Here is a 16,039-nt window from a genome sequence, read left to right as displayed (position 1 = left end):
AGAATAAAGGTTGTATATAAACATTAAAAACTTAAAACATGCTTATTATAGTCATTTAAAGGATATATCAATCAAATTAGTAATGACTAATGATAGTTTAAGATAAAAATATATGATATCAAAATTTAGCAAATTTAAAGCGCAAACTGTTAAAAACAAATTAGTCTAAAATCCTTGAATTTTACTATTAAGCACAAGATGAGGATAAGTCCTCATATTTTCCTATAGTACTCACTAATGAGGCTTAATCCTCTGATTTAATTATAGAGCACAAGATTGAGACTGAAATCCTCTTATTTTCAATACATCCCAAAAAGGGACCTTCTAAGGTCACCTTTTTGGGATATTATGGTATCCCAAGTCTCTAGGGAGGGATACTGTGGTGTAGATCGTTAAGACACGTAAGTGACTAAGGTTTTTAACACTAGAGGAGTTTTCTGAAGTGCATTTAGACTCCTTTGTATCATCCCATGTTTCCGCCATAGCCTTTCCTTTATATCTTACTTTGTTGGGGCAACAGTGGAAATATATCCATAACCCTCACAGTTGTAACATTGGACCTACTTAGGTGGCTTAAAAGATTTGCACAACTTTACGATTTTTAACCATCTTATCTTTCTTATCAAAACTCTTCCCTCTACTCAATTTGAGAAATTTCTTTCGAAATCCTCATCCTCATCCTCATCATCGTCATCATCACTCACAGATTTAGCAATATTATGCCTATGTGAATGTCTATGAGATGCTTTAAGGACAACTAATTTATTTACATTAGAGGGAGCCTTAAAATGTAGTTCATATGTTTATAGGAAACCTAGGAGTTCTTCTACTTTCATCTCATATATGTTTGTATACTCTTTTATCGAGATTATTTTGGGAGTAAACTTATCCGGTAGAGATCTAAGCATTTCCTTACATATACGCCATTTTAGAATCTTCTCTCATAAATCCCATATAGAATTGTAAATATCATTTAGTTTAGAGTAAAATTCCATGAAATTTTTAGACTTTTTCATTCTTACGTTTTCAAATCAGGTCATTAAGAGTTGAAGCTTCGATATTTTTACCATACCAGTTCCCTTGTGGGAGACTTCCAATATGTCCCACAATTCTTTTCCCATTTTACATGTGTAAATGCAATTAAATTCATCGGGAAAAATGCATAATAAATAGCATTGAGAGCTTTGGCATCATAGGTATACTGCGCTCTCTCATCAGCACTTCATATGGATCTATCTTTGGGAGAACTAATGGTTCTACCATCAACCACGACCTGTTCCATGTGCATCGTCCATCCTTATTCGACAATTGCCTAAACCATACGGTCAAGAGATCTTAGAAAGACCATCATTACAGCTTTCCAATAGGCATAGTTAGACCTATCAAAAAATGGTGGTCGTGTGATGAAACACCTGTCTTGGGTAAACATCATTCTTAAGCCTCTTTGGATCTCACTCTAGGCGGTTAAGCTATTTAGGAGGAACCCTCTCTAATACCAATCGAAATTACATGAGGTGAAGGTGGGCCACTCAAGCCATGCATACGGAAGCTTAGCAAAGCTATAGAATGAAGGTTGTCTCAGAGGAGGTGATTAGTAATAACGGCTAAATATTACATATTTATAATCTCAATTACATTATCCTCTCAAGTACATGCTTAAAGGAAGGATTTAAAACTCAAAAAGGAATAAAGTTAAAAATGATGAAGAATTGAATAATTGGAGGGCATTATTAAAGATTTTGAGTGCCAAATATCCAAGAAAACCAAGGATAAAGATGAAGAAAATACTAAAAAAGCACACAATGTATTAACAGAAATAACAGACAGTTCGGTCCGATCAAATGTGTACAGAACAGTCCAACAAGAAATAGTGATTTTTTGTGTTCATTCGGTTTGACACTTAAGTCTGACCAAAGCCATGTTTGGTACCATGAAAGGAGAGTTCGATGTGACCTGAGAGAGACAGAGACTACATAAGAAATTTGAAAAAATTCGGCGGCAACTGAGAGACCCATTCGATACGACCAAAGTGATGTTCGGTGTGACCGAAGTGTGAAGTAAGTGTGTAAATTTAAAGTTAATTTCAAGTCAGTGTGATTTTTCTTTATTTAAAGAGGTGTTTTATGCTTTTCGAAGTTTGAATTGGGCTTAGAAGAGAGATAAAGGAGTGGCATAGCTTCCACAAAGTCTTTTTTCTTTAATCCTTCGGTTTTAGTTTGTCGTTTATATTTTTCTTTTGTTCTAAGATGTTAGCCATACTAGGTAATCTCTTAGCTAAGACTAATAGATGAAGCCTATAGTTAATTATAGTATTTATTTTGTTTTATTCAATAACATTAGTTTAAATGATGATAGTAGATTGATTTGTTTTGGATTTACTTTAAAGTTTTTGAGTTGTTTATTTCTAGATTTATTGTATACTACGGGTACAACGAATGTTTTGATTTAACTTGTCTATTCTAAATTAGAGAATGATTCAATCTATATAATTGATTGATCTATTGTCACCTAGGGGTGCTTTGGATGCTTTTGATTCCCTGCTATTAAGATCCAAGTGCTTCATGATAGAGTCATTCAATTGAATTCGTATTCTTATTGGTGTTGATAATTAGTTTAATAGAATTATTTTTTTGATTGGATAGGATAGGACTTCGATTCCAATTGATTTATTCATTGAATCAATGAATGAGATATTGTAATTACTATAAGTGGATTCCTATATCCTTAGTCTTTTATTTATTATTTTTAAAACCCTTTTTACATATTCGCTGGATTTAAAACCAAGACACCTTTTACCTTTAGACTAGTTTTAGGTTGTATTCCTCATTTCTCGAGGATTCGATCTCGGTCTCACCAAGTTATTACTACACACTAAACCAAAATTGTGAATTTACGACGGACCAAATCCGTCGTAAAACCAAATAAATGACGGATTTCGTCCGTCGCTTGGTTCGTTGTTGTTTACTGGGTCGTTTTTTATTTTCAACGAATAAAATTCGTCGTTTAATCTGCGACAGATAAGGTCCGTCGCATAGTTATCCGTCGCTAAAATTTGAAAAATACGTCGTCATTAAAAATATTAGCGACGGATAAGGTCCGTCGCTAATTTGAGTAGAGCCACGGACCTCAAATTCGTCGTTTATTTCAACTTTCAGAAAGTAACGACGGATTTGGTCCGTCGCTAAAATATCTCTGATTAAAAATATATATATATATATCAGATTTTTTGTTTTTTTGTTATATATATATATATATATATATATATATCTTACACCTGATAGTCATTCAAAAAATAATTCACAAGATTGTTTAATAAGAAACACATTCACAAGATTAGGCTGAATATGAAACTGGACTAAATATCAATGTGTTTGGATGCTCAAAAGGCCTGAAATAGAAACTGATCTAAATATATAGTAAATAGCCAAAATTAGGTCAGCTACTGATGAAATAAGGTAATATAAAGAATATCATTTTCCCTGAAAACTTAACAAATGATCATCATAATTATGTCCCATCAATTAAAATACAAATCCAAGAGATGCAGGACCTCCTTACTTAAAAATGGTCCGATGTATTTGTTGCCTATCAACCACGCTTTGCAGCAAGTCCCTCTTTTGTCACCTGTTGCAGTAAAAAAAAGAAAAAAAAAAACATATTCTTCCAAACTTTGATTGTAGAAGAAAGATTTGAAAATAAAATGAGATCTAGAGTTTTTTTTTTTTTTTTTTTTTTTAAAATCAATAAAATGGGATCTAGAGATTCACAATGTGATGGTAAGTAAAGCTTCATACACATCATTTATTAGTAGTCATGTTTTGTCTGTACCTGCCGTTTATATATTTTTTCTTCCATATTTCCATGTGCCATCAAACAATATGCATAAACTGGCTTTGTTTGCCCATACCTGCAAGAAAGAAATACATTTTAGAAACAAAGAACAACAACGAGAAAACTGCGCTCCAAAAGATTATGCATTAATTTTTTTTTAGAAAATAAATATCGCGATTATGTCATACCTCCAAACCTGAGCCTGAAGATCATAAGTAGGGTTCCACGAACCATCAACAATGATTACATGGTTAGCAACGTGAAGGTTGATGCCTCATCCCATGATTCAAACAACTCCAAGCAACCTAGCCTCCTTCCAGAGATGCAACTGTATTTCACCACAACTTTTGCAATACTGCTGCTCTCCCATTCTCAATTGGGTCTACCATATTAAGCCCATTCTTCAAAACAGAGAAACATGGGAATTAAATAGAAAGAAGAAGAAAAAGAAGAAGCATCATTATGCAGATTTATACTTGCAAGGAATCACCAACAATGACAAAGGAGTTGTGGTCAGGTGGGACTGAAACCCAGCTCCCATCACTGAAAGAGATTTGAAGGCCTGATGTATTGTTTGATCTCAGAACTGATATTATCTGAGGGTCAGTGTGTTCTCCAAAACCAGTTAAACTTGGTTCAACCTTCAGCCCTTCAGTTAAAGATTCAAGAACTCCACAAGCTAATTTCTTCACAGCTGATATGTAATCACTCACAGCAGAGCTGAAAAATAACCCACCAAAAAAAAGGTCATTTCATCAAAACATGAAGTATTATTGCATTAACAGAAGCTCCAAGCTGAAGAATCGTAGCTATAAATAGCTAATGCTATTTGAAAATTGCAATTGGGTTTGAGCTGCAAGAGAAAATGGTTGGATTTTCTTACCAAAATATTTCTGGGTTCTCTCTAGAAATGGCCCAAGATCTCTAAGAAATGGAATTGGCATTGGTTTGAAAGAGGAGATACTCAATCCAGCCCACATCACCATTGGGTCCAATCCTATTGTTTCCATACCCAAACGGATTAGCAGGGCCAACTTTTTCCTTCTCGGGTTGAGGTAAGGAGAAGAACTTCACAGCCTCAGCTCCCAACCTATCGATGAACTCTAATGGAATGCCATGGTTGAAGAATCCAAACTCTTCACAGGCTTTCACAAGAAGAGTTTTGGACTCGGGTTTTGACAGGTCTATGGTTGGAATGCCAGGGTTGGACATGGGCTTCTGGTTTCCTACAAAACTAATCTGATCTAATGCTGGTTGGGACAACACCATCGTCTTCTTTTTTCTTTTTCTTTTTCAAGAGAAGAGCTGAAGAAAACAGAGAGATACAGAGGATTCTGGATATGTCGTTGGGACAACCTATCAATGCTTTCCTAGAGTAAAGCATCCATGTTCAATTCCAGCTCTTACGTATGTGCCGTTGAGTGCAAATATAAAATAAGCAGCAATATCTTTATATTCAAGTTGAACATGAAAAATTAGTGAACTATGGGAATCTAATCACATAAAAGCATCACGATGCTCCAATCATCAACAGAAGCATCAATTGAAATTACAAGCAAAACATAAACATCTTAGAAAACACAATAGGCAGCTGGATCCTATGACCTTACAACGTACCATCTCAAAGTTGACGCCGAGAACCAGGAGACTTCATAGGTGCTCCATGTTGCTACAAATGAACTGTAACTCAGACAGAGAAGTAAAATGTTGCACATAACAACAGTGATGAATTCTCCAAATAAAACATAAAAACATGAAACTGTTGTGTCATGTTTGGATTAATATTTTCTGTTATATCAATTTTTAAGACTTGGTTGGACATTTAGAAAGCATTAAGACTCATTTTTTTAGTACTCAAATTATTTCTTAATATCACGAGGTCCAGCCAGCTCCAGCCCCTCCCTCCATGCCAATAAAGCATAGGAGAATAACTCCAATATATTGTATATTCCACCAAATAGTAGTTTCTTCCCCCCTTTTTTCTGTGGGTAGGTAAATTGGGATCACACTTGAGACCTAAATGTAGCCTCAAAGAGCACCATCCATGGAGCAACATGATCGAACCAACTCATAGTTACTACTCACTACATTCATCCAATTGTTAAGCGAATGAAATAATTTTTTGTTAAGCAAGAAATACACAGCAGGCTTAAAGAGAAGACATGAAACAATACAAATGAAAATTTCCAGATCACAATGAAGAAATCATAAGTATGCATCTTGACCTGAGGCATTCCATGAGCTAAAACATGAGAGTATCGACAAGATTTCCGTTTGCATTTTCCATGTAAAAAGTCCAGGCAAACCTTCAAAAGCAAAAGAAAAACCCAAGTGTAAGGACAAAAATGAATCAAAACAAACTAAGAACAAATATGGTTTGCAAAAATTTTACAAGAATGGCATCACTTATCCACTCACATGGGTGCAAAATAAAGACATCAATGCAAGCATGCAAGGTTACAAGGCAACTACTCAATTGAGCTGCCTTGCCACCATACCTAATAATTTATCAACCTTATGAAAGACAATGGAACCTAGGACAAATCAACAAAGATAAGAAACAAAGAAGAGACTCAGGCTCATCTATAGTTTCACATCTTAGAAGTATAAGTAGACTTGTAGCTGAATGGGCCCTAGTTCCTGTATACAATCTAGTTAGCTCAATGAATCCCTCAATATCGCTAGCAGAAAAAAATCGAAGTTACCTCCAACATAATAACTAACAATAGAAATAATTGGCACCATAGTTCAACATCATATTTGTTGTAATGCTTGGGATGGGCATCATTTTCTAGCACACAATCATATCAAATGAAGGACAGAATGTGAAAATCAATTTGCATGTATAAAAATGGAGCGAATAAAGGAAACCATTTACCATTTCAACTTTGACTTCCTGTATACCAGCTGCCAACCTGAGTGACCTAAAGCAAAATAAGGAAGACCATCATTATCATCATTTAAGCCTTATCCCAACCAATTGGGGTCAGCTACATGAATCCTTTTCCACCATCATTATCATAAATTGCTTTTGAGTGCTTGTCACTTGCCACATCAACCTACATATCAGAAATCATGGACCTCAATTGCTCGGCAACAAAGTCCTCTGAAACATGAATTCCCTGGTTATAACAAAATAGCTCCATTAGAAAAACCTTATTTCAAGATGAGGCATGAGCAAAAATTGAATAACACTAAGGAAATTGAATAAAGATAAAGAACAACTAATAACATCTTATAAAAGAAAATGCTTTGAAGAACGATTGCATACTGATGCAGAAAATTTTCTAAATTATATCAACAAAATAACACATAAACCTTGACTTCAAAGAAAGAAGAAAACAATACATAGAAATGCAGAACCAGCTTCATGAATTGGAGGAACCAAAAGGCTAAAAGAAATAGAATTTGACATCATGTGGGGTGATGCCTAACCTTAACTTGGGTGAGTAGTTCGTCAGGTAGAGGACCACCTGAGTAGTAAATGAAATCAAGAAACACATCAACTGCTCCAGGCTCCAGTCCTATAAGTAGTATCTTTTGAATGAGCTCATATGTTGCCTTGGAAGTGTCATAGTAACACTGGAAGCCAGCCATCAAAACATTCATGATAGCCACAAAGGAAAAGTTTTAGTAAATTTGAGCAACAAATTCATATCCAAACATGGCAGCACAACTTTTATATAAAAGCCAACCCAAAATTGTTGAGAGGGGTTGCATATATATGAGAAAATTGCGTGCATGCATGTTGAAAATTCCACAAGGGAAGATACCAAGATAGATGAAGCAACTAGGATTGAAATCTAACTAATTGCAACAGATCTGAAATGTACATACAACTTTTTAGAAGAAAATTTCTACAATGGAAGATCCCAAGATAGATAATTAAAGGCCAGATAGAAAGATAATGGAAAGACAAATGAGAAACAATACATTTGGAAAATAAATGAAAGTAAGCGATAATGGAGAGACAAAATAGTTGATGCGTATGTAAATGGTCCATAATCGGGGGCAATTCAAACTGGAAAATGTAGTGGTGTTGGCAATTTAGGTAACATTGTTGTGTTAGAATATTTCAAAAGTATGCAGGCTATTGCCTATTAAAGGAGACTGCAACTTGTTAGGACAAGAAATAAACACACAATCCGGGTTATGGGTCGAAGAATCACATCAAGAAGACTAGTATAAGGTGCAAAAATAAAATAAAATAGTCAACATGGAAAACCAACTCCCGAATCAGATATCATGGAAAACATTTCCAACATGCCTCATCATAAAGTATAAATCAATCATGACGCTCTACATGGTTAAAGCCTATATAATAGTGCCGTGATATTCAATATTTCACATGGGATGGGAGCCCATAAAGCAGAGTTATGTAAATTGCCTAAGCCAAGTCCTACTTATTGGTTGAAAAAGGGAAGGGAAGTCTTATTCACCGGTTTTGTGTAAAGATTAAAAAATAAAAAATAAAAAATGCACCTAAATAGCTCATTTATATCTATCCACCTTGCAACAAATAGAGCACGTACTCCTTTCAGCATTATCGAAATCATTCTTGGAGTTAGCTCACAAAGGCAGAATTTTGTGTATCACAGTTTGGCAGTATCACAGTTTCTGTCTTGGGAATTGGGAGCAGTAATCTTTAACTAGTAACAGAATTTTGTGTTAATTAATCTAAATATGAATACTAGTCCAAATAAAGCTGACACTACACATGGATATCTAACAGGAAATCAAAATGCCTGAATTTTCTTGGTTATTGGACTGAAACTTCTGAAGCTCATACTTTGCATCCAACCATAGGATTGTGATAAATCACAGATGTAAAACTTCCTGAAAGATGTTTGGCAAATAAGAATGCACAATCTGGCCCACAAAGCTTATCAAGGCAGCTCTTTTGAACATTCCCTTATACTTTGCTCCCCGCAAAGTGTAGTTCAACTTTGTGTGTTCTCAAGCATATCAGTTACAAAAGGATAAGCTGAGAGTAGCATATCAGTTACTTAGAGAAGAGAACATTGTCCACTTCTAAAGCATGACTGTTAGATCATTGAAAAGTGGGTGTGATTCTCATGTTTTTCTCCACCCACATAATTGACAACAAAAATGCAAGCCATTTGATCAATGACCACTGATCAAATGGCTGGATTCATCCAATCAAAGTAGTTCCTAAGAGTTATTATCAATCATACGTGGGGCCTAAATGATTGATGATCAAGGTTAATGATTCAAACTTTTTTTTTCTATCTTCAAACCCTGCAAAAAAAATAAATAAACAGGAGGTTCTTAAATGAATCAACACACAGCCATGTTGTAATTTTTTATTTTTTAAAAAATGATATCTACTACCCTTAAAAAATGCCCTTATTTCAACATGTTACCAAACATGCTTATTTTAAATAAGAGCTGTTTTCAGATTTGAAAAAGTAATTTTACCAAATGAGCTTATTTAAAACAACTACTAGAACAAAAAGAGGTTATTAGAGTAGCTCTTATTTTAAAAGTTCTTATTCCATTAGAGTAGAGATGCCAAACGAGATAATGCAATGTTTAAACCATTGGAAAAAAAATCTGATTATATTATACAGTAGATACAATTAACTGCTTTCTCTAAGTATACATACGTTTCCTCCATCTTTTGGTTCTAGAAGCATGTGGGACCCACCAAACAACAAACTCAGCAGTAGGCTGTCATGTAGCAGGAGCCACCTCTCATTTCAAGAAGGTGGATTGCTAAACAGGTAGGAATGCCCACATTCTAGGAACAAGAGGGTACTACCACTAGACAAGTACTGCTGAGTTGTCATCAGCAGACGTCCACTTATTTTTTGGAACAAAAAGAAACAGGAACAAGAAGACACCCCAAACACACCCTTAAACTATATTAAGACCATGGATTGATCAAGTGCCCTAAGATGCACTTCAAGTCTTTCAAGAATCTCACAGGTAGTATCACGGGCACCATTCTGCTGGATGATGGATTTCTTTCTTGTAACAAGTACAGCCTGTGGAAAAATAGAGCACCGTTTGTTTCAGTGAACTCAGAAAGAGATGAAGCAGCTGCCCTATTTGGTACTGAAATCTAGTACCTTGCTTAGGCTAATGCATGGTTAGAGAATCCCACAGTATGGTGTAGGAATAAGGAATTACCTGGCTTTCTAAGACAACTCCACCTTCAATTTCTTTTAAATTATTTTCATGTAATGTTGTTCCAGTACTTACAATATCAATAACAGCATCTGCAGTTCCCATCTAAGGCAACACAAACATAGAGATCAATATAATAAGAAAAAAAGCACACATAACCTTGATATAGAGATGAAATATTATAAGTGTACATAGCAGTGTACATATTGAAAAAGAAGAATAAGAAACACCATCATCGTCATAGCCTTGTCTCAGCTATTTTGGGTTCAGTTTACAAAACCTGTTTTGTCAATCAAGAAGAAAGAAAGAATCATGGCCTTGTCTCAGCTATATGAATGGGATTTTATTCAAAAAGCAGCAAGAAGAAATGACAACCAAAGTGATACAACAAGTAAACAATACAATTTCTTCACTGATGTTGAACTCTTTTTAAAGACCTAGTCCATGAGATTACACTACTTTTCACTCTATTAGTAACTTGATTGACACTGGGCGGTACATTCATGATTGTTTTGTGATTCCTTTAATCATATATTGACCAAATCTTCTTTAAGAATGAGAGAGACCATATATAAGATCCTCCTTTGTCCCCATTGGCAGATAAATCGATTCCAGGATCATCTAATCCACTTTGAACTACTTCATGCACAAAAACTGAATTGCAGCAAAAAAGGATCAGTGGTTTGGGAGATAGTTCGCCCTTTCAAAATTCATTAGAAAAAATACAACCATGATGATGCAGAACACTACATGGACCATTTGGATCAGCCTAAGAAGATCAGATGACCAGGATTATTGTGCAATCTGGATCACTGGGGTCCACAGGACAGACCCAAACTGAGCATGTGGATTATTGTCTCAGTTCAGGATGGACGCATTGTAGAGTGAGCCTGCTGGAGATGATGTGGAAGGTGCTACATGAGACTTCTCCTAAACCCAAGTCATCTCCTAAAGTCCAGCCAGCCTACACCTCTTCCCTTCTTTCTGCTTTTGCTGTTTTCTTGAACTGGATGTGTTTTTAGTTGCAATCTCCATTACCATGGGTATTTTAGTTACTAGGTAGTTTGTGATTTGTAGATAAAGTCCATTGGTGTTAGGATATATGACTAGGATGAGAAGCAAGGATTGTACTTCATTCTAAAAGCCCTTGATTACATGTTCAACAAAAGGGAGTGATTGTTTGAAGTTACAAAAGCTTGAGTTTCTCTTGCCATTTTCTAGCACAATAGCTAATGGCTTATGGTCGAATCCAGCTGATTTAATTCATGGAAACCATTGCTCCCAATGTTGTCATAATTGTTATTGTTGTTATCATATTGCAAATTATAATCAGTCTAATCATAAGATTTTTTTACTCCAATTTTCTTTATAAAAAATTGGAAAAAAGTTTTAAAAATTTATAAATAAATAAAAAAGAAAATCATCAATCATCCACTTTTTGTGAATATGCACCAAGAAAAGTAGTACTAATCATGGTATTATCAATTGAATAATTGTGTAGGGTATAGTTGTAAGTTAATAAATCTGTCATTGTGTCAAGTTCAAAACAATCAACCCATTGCACATTTACATGTATTCATCTATAAATGTAGAATGCAAAAAGGAAACAAAATATCTAAAAAGTATCTGCACATGTGCATGTGAACGAGCATATCTTTTTCTTTTTTCAGAAAGCAGCTAGATAAAATCCGCAAGAATCATCACAACACAATGCCATGCACACATACACACACATCTAATAAAAAAAATTAATAGAAAACAATTGCATAAAATTCACAAGAACCATCACAATAAGATTTTGTGACATAGGAAGGGAAATGAAATTAATTAGCAAAAAACATGCGTGTATAACAATGCAGACTCTACAACATCTCCCTGCCAAAATATATGACACATGAAACAGCATAACATCAGTAGTATTCTAGGAAAAACATAAAAAGGCAACTACATGTGATTCTTATATGGAGCAATGAAGGTGAAATTTTTTAATCAGCTGTAATATCGGGGTACAGTTGAAAGAGTAATTCCCACCACCAAAATCGTCCAAAGTACATATAGGTTCCACCCTGATATTTATATGCCTTCCAATCTACTTAATTAATTTGCCACATTGGGATGAATGGATTTCCCGAAAATCAAGATATTCCAAGACTCATCTTGGCCATATATAGTAAATTTAGCATGATTTGACATTATTCCTTGTAGCGTGGCCTTGATTTTTAGGATCCATCGTGAAAATTAGAAAGAGAACAACAACAGAATGTTTTTTTTTTAAAAAAAAAACTGTAAAATCAGAAAATCCCTATTTGTAAAAACAGAAAATTCCCAATTTGCAAAATCAGAAAATCCCCAATTTTAAAAGTCCGCAAATCCCCAAAATCCTAAAATCCCTAAATCCCCAATTTGGGGTCCACATTCAAATCTGTAAACCCAAAATTCTCCAGATCCTGAAATAAGGGTCCACATTCAAATCGGGAATCTACAAACTACTAACTCCCAAATTCCTAAATCGGCATTAATATTGAGAGAGATTGAGAGAGAGAGAGAGAAATACTTTCACCTGTGTGAATCTGATTTAACCCGAGCTTCAAATCCACCTTTTCCATCAGGCGAGTCAGCAGATTTTCACAATGAAGAGAGAGAGGAGAGAGAGAGATCGACAGGATGAGAGAGAGGAGGGAGAGAGATTGACAGGAAGAGAGAGGAAGGAGAGTTCTGTAGGAAGGGAGAGAGGAGCGCGTACGAGAGAGGGGTTGAAACAGAGACTGGTTAGGGCAACAGAGATGGGTTAGGGCCGGCGCCCTAACCAGTCCTCAAAGCTCAAACGTCGATTTCGTGCTAAAGGAGGCATGCTCACCTACGCAACTACGCACGTGCGCACCTTTGCACACGTGTCATGGGTGTTGAATCCGAATGGTCCATAAGATGTAGAATCCGATGAAATCATAGGGGGTGAATTTTCACCCTGATCTAAGATTCTGGTGGGCCATAGAAAAGAGAAATGCAAATCAAGGGAAGAAACTGTTTGCATTTTTCATGGCCCACCGAAGTCTTGGTTCAAAGTAAAAATTGATACCAGGGGGTTTTATGACGTTCTGCTTCATGAGTACTATTTAGATTTTAGAGACTCATCATGTGTGATGAGTTCTCAAAAAAGTTCATACGTAGTCCGTGTGACCTGGTTCGTAGGTGAGTGTTCCGTGTGCTAAAGCCTTTCGCAGGTAAGTTCCTGCGAAAGGATGCTGGGTGGGGCCCACCACCATGTTTATGGAAATCTACTCTGTTAATCCATTTATAGAGCTCATTTTAGAAAAATATACCAAAAACTAAGTGGATCCAAAACTCAAGTGCGCCACATGAGATGAAACAGTGGAGATTTAGTGAGAACCGTTGAAACATCCTTAAGCTTTGTTTTAGGCTTTCTTTTTTTTTTTTTTTTCCTTTTGTATTTTCACTTCATCCTAGTGTTAATGACCTTATCAACGGTTTGGATGGCATATAAACATTAAGGTGGAGCCCAAGAAGTTTTCAACCATAGGTATTTGTTTCCCCACTATTTCCTATCGTGGACCCACTTGTTTTTTGGATCCAACTCATTTTTGGTCTCGTCTTAAAATGATATCTAAAAACGGATTAATGGAGTAGATTTTCTAAACACATGGTGTTGGGGCCCACCCAGCATCCTTGCGCAGGAACTTCACGCCAAGGGCTCCTTCCGTGTCCATCATTCAAAGTGGTGACCAGCCAATGGCCGGTGGTCGGTGCTCTGTGAGCCCCAACATGACGTACGCGTTTCATCCACACTGTCCATCTATTTTTCTAGGTAATTTTATGGTATAAGACAAAAAATGAGGCATATCCCAATCTCAAATGGACCACATTATAGGAAACAATGTTGAATGAGTGTGGACCATTAAAAACCTTTTGGGGGCCATAAAAGTTTTGGCTCAAGCTAATCTTTGGTTTTTCCCTTCATCTGGTCCTGTATGACCTAATCAACAGATTAGATGTCAAATAAACAATACAGTGGGCCTTAAGATGGATTTTAATGGGCCCACAGTAACGTTTATTTGCCATCCAACCTATTCATAATATCAAATATATATGAATGAAGAGAAAACACAAACATCAGCTTGATCCAAAACTTCTATGGCCTCCAAGAATTTTTCAATGGTAGAGGTTCAATCACACTATTTCCTATGGTGTGGTCCACTTGAGCTTTGGATATGCTTCATTTTTGTTCTTTAGACCTCAAATTATCTGTTTACATGGATAAACGGAGTAGATAAAATAAATAAATAACGGTGGACCCCACAGAGTTTACTCTAGTAAGGGTAATGACTAACTCACCTAAACGTAGAGGGGTTTCCTTAAAACATTCATAAATCATATATTAGGCTTGCCTTAATGTGATTCATATATCCAACACACTCATTATGTGTGTCCCACTTAGAGTTGGGCAAAATTGATCCGATCCAGTTGATCCGACCTGATCCTAACCGAATCGACGGCCTGGATCAGTGAGGATCGGGTTAGTCATTTAAGATCCAAATGGTTTTCGGATCTGGCTCGGATCGTGGTCAATCCGGACAGATCCAATTCGAAACCCGATCCGAATGGACCCGATCCGATCAGATCCGACCCGATCCGGAGCCTGGGGAGGATTTTAATAGAGGATATCCAATCATTATTGTTTTCCTATGGTGTGGTCCACCTGAGATTTTTACCCCTTTAATATTTTTTATCAAACCTTAAAATGATCTGTAAAAATGGATAAACGACATCGATGAAAGACATACATCATGGTGGGCCTCACATCTCACGAACACAGCGAGTAGCCCATCCATTTCCGTCAGCACCACTAACATTGTTTTATGGCACAGATGACGTATTCAGTATGCTTTTATGTCATTGAGTAAACTCAGTGGGGCCTACCATGAATGTGTGTGGGTTATCCACGTTGTACATCCGTTTTTCCAGCTAATTTTAGTGGTTGAGCCGAAAATTGAAGAATGGACAAAGCTCAAGTGGACCACACCACAGGAAACAGTGGGAATAATGACTTCCACCGTTGAAACCTTTGTAGGCCCCACAGTGATGTTTATTTGTCATCCAACCTGTTCATAAGATCATAAAGGCATGGATGAAAGGATAACACAAATAAAAGATTAACCCAAAACTACTGTGGCCCCTAAGAAATTTTCAACGGTATAATTTCAATTCACACTGTTTCTAGTGGTGTGGCCCACTTGACATTTAGATATATTTTGTTTTTGGTCTAGGGTACTCAAATTATCTTTTAAAATGGATGGACGGAGTGGATAAAATAATTAAATCATGGTGGAACCCACAGAGGCCGGCGTGCTGAGTTACTCAGTAAGCAGTCCGTGTCCAGACTCCCAATACAAGCACTAGCCACCAGCTGTGTCGTAGGCTGTAGCCTAGGCTAGCTGGCTGTGGTGTGCAAAGACGAGCGGACGCTCCTCGAGCTCCGAGTTGTACAAACGGTTCAAAGGAGATCAAGTTATATGGGCCCACAGTGATGTATTTATTACATCTACACCGTTCATATATTTTTAGAGATCATGTATTAGCATTATTCAAAAAATAAACAATATCTAAAGATCATCTGGACCACACCACAAATAGCAGCAAAGAATGATTTTCACTGTTAAATCATTTGTGTGGTCCACTTGATAGTTAGATCTGCCTTATTTTTCGTCTCAGGCCTTAAGACAAGCTTGCCAAATGGATGAACGGTTTGGATATAACACCTACCCCATCATCAGATGTACAAATCTCACTAACGTGAATACACAATTCACCCGAGTGTGCTTGCATGAAAAGCAAGCAAACAGTTTGACTTTAAAAGTTAAATAAAACCCTATGCACGGAGATTAGAAGTTCTTACAGAGCCATGTGGGGCCCACCTTGATGTATATATTTCATCTAAGCCATTTATCCATTTTGAAATATTATTTTAGTCATTGAGCACAAAAATGAGATATATTAAAGGTTAACTTAGACCACACTATATGAAACAATTTGATTTAATTTA

The 16,039-nt window shown here is 36.2% G+C and overlaps 1 long non-coding RNA gene across 1 annotated transcript; it reads right to left on the bottom strand.

Moving 5' to 3' along the window:
- Positions 1–3,339: 3,339 nt before the first annotated feature.
- LOC131256162 (uncharacterized) lies at positions 3,340–6,768 on the bottom strand. The gene is made up of 6 exons (XR_009176609.1): positions 6,710–6,768; positions 6,057–6,137; positions 4,308–4,551; positions 4,020–4,232; positions 3,829–3,907; positions 3,340–3,624 (listed from the first exon to the last, which is right to left on the bottom strand). It is a non-coding gene; the product is annotated as an uncharacterized LOC131256162 (long non-coding RNA).
- Between the last annotated feature and the right edge of the window lie 9,271 nt (positions 6,769–16,039).

Source organism: Magnolia sinica, chromosome 9 (assembly GCF_029962835.1).
Source record: "Magnolia sinica isolate HGM2019 chromosome 9, MsV1, whole genome shotgun sequence".
In the NCBI taxonomy this organism is placed as follows: Eukaryota; Viridiplantae; Streptophyta; class Magnoliopsida; order Magnoliales; family Magnoliaceae; genus Magnolia; species Magnolia sinica.
The sequence above is the reverse complement of the archived record's forward strand: the minus strand, read 5'-3'. Positions and strand labels throughout refer to the sequence as shown.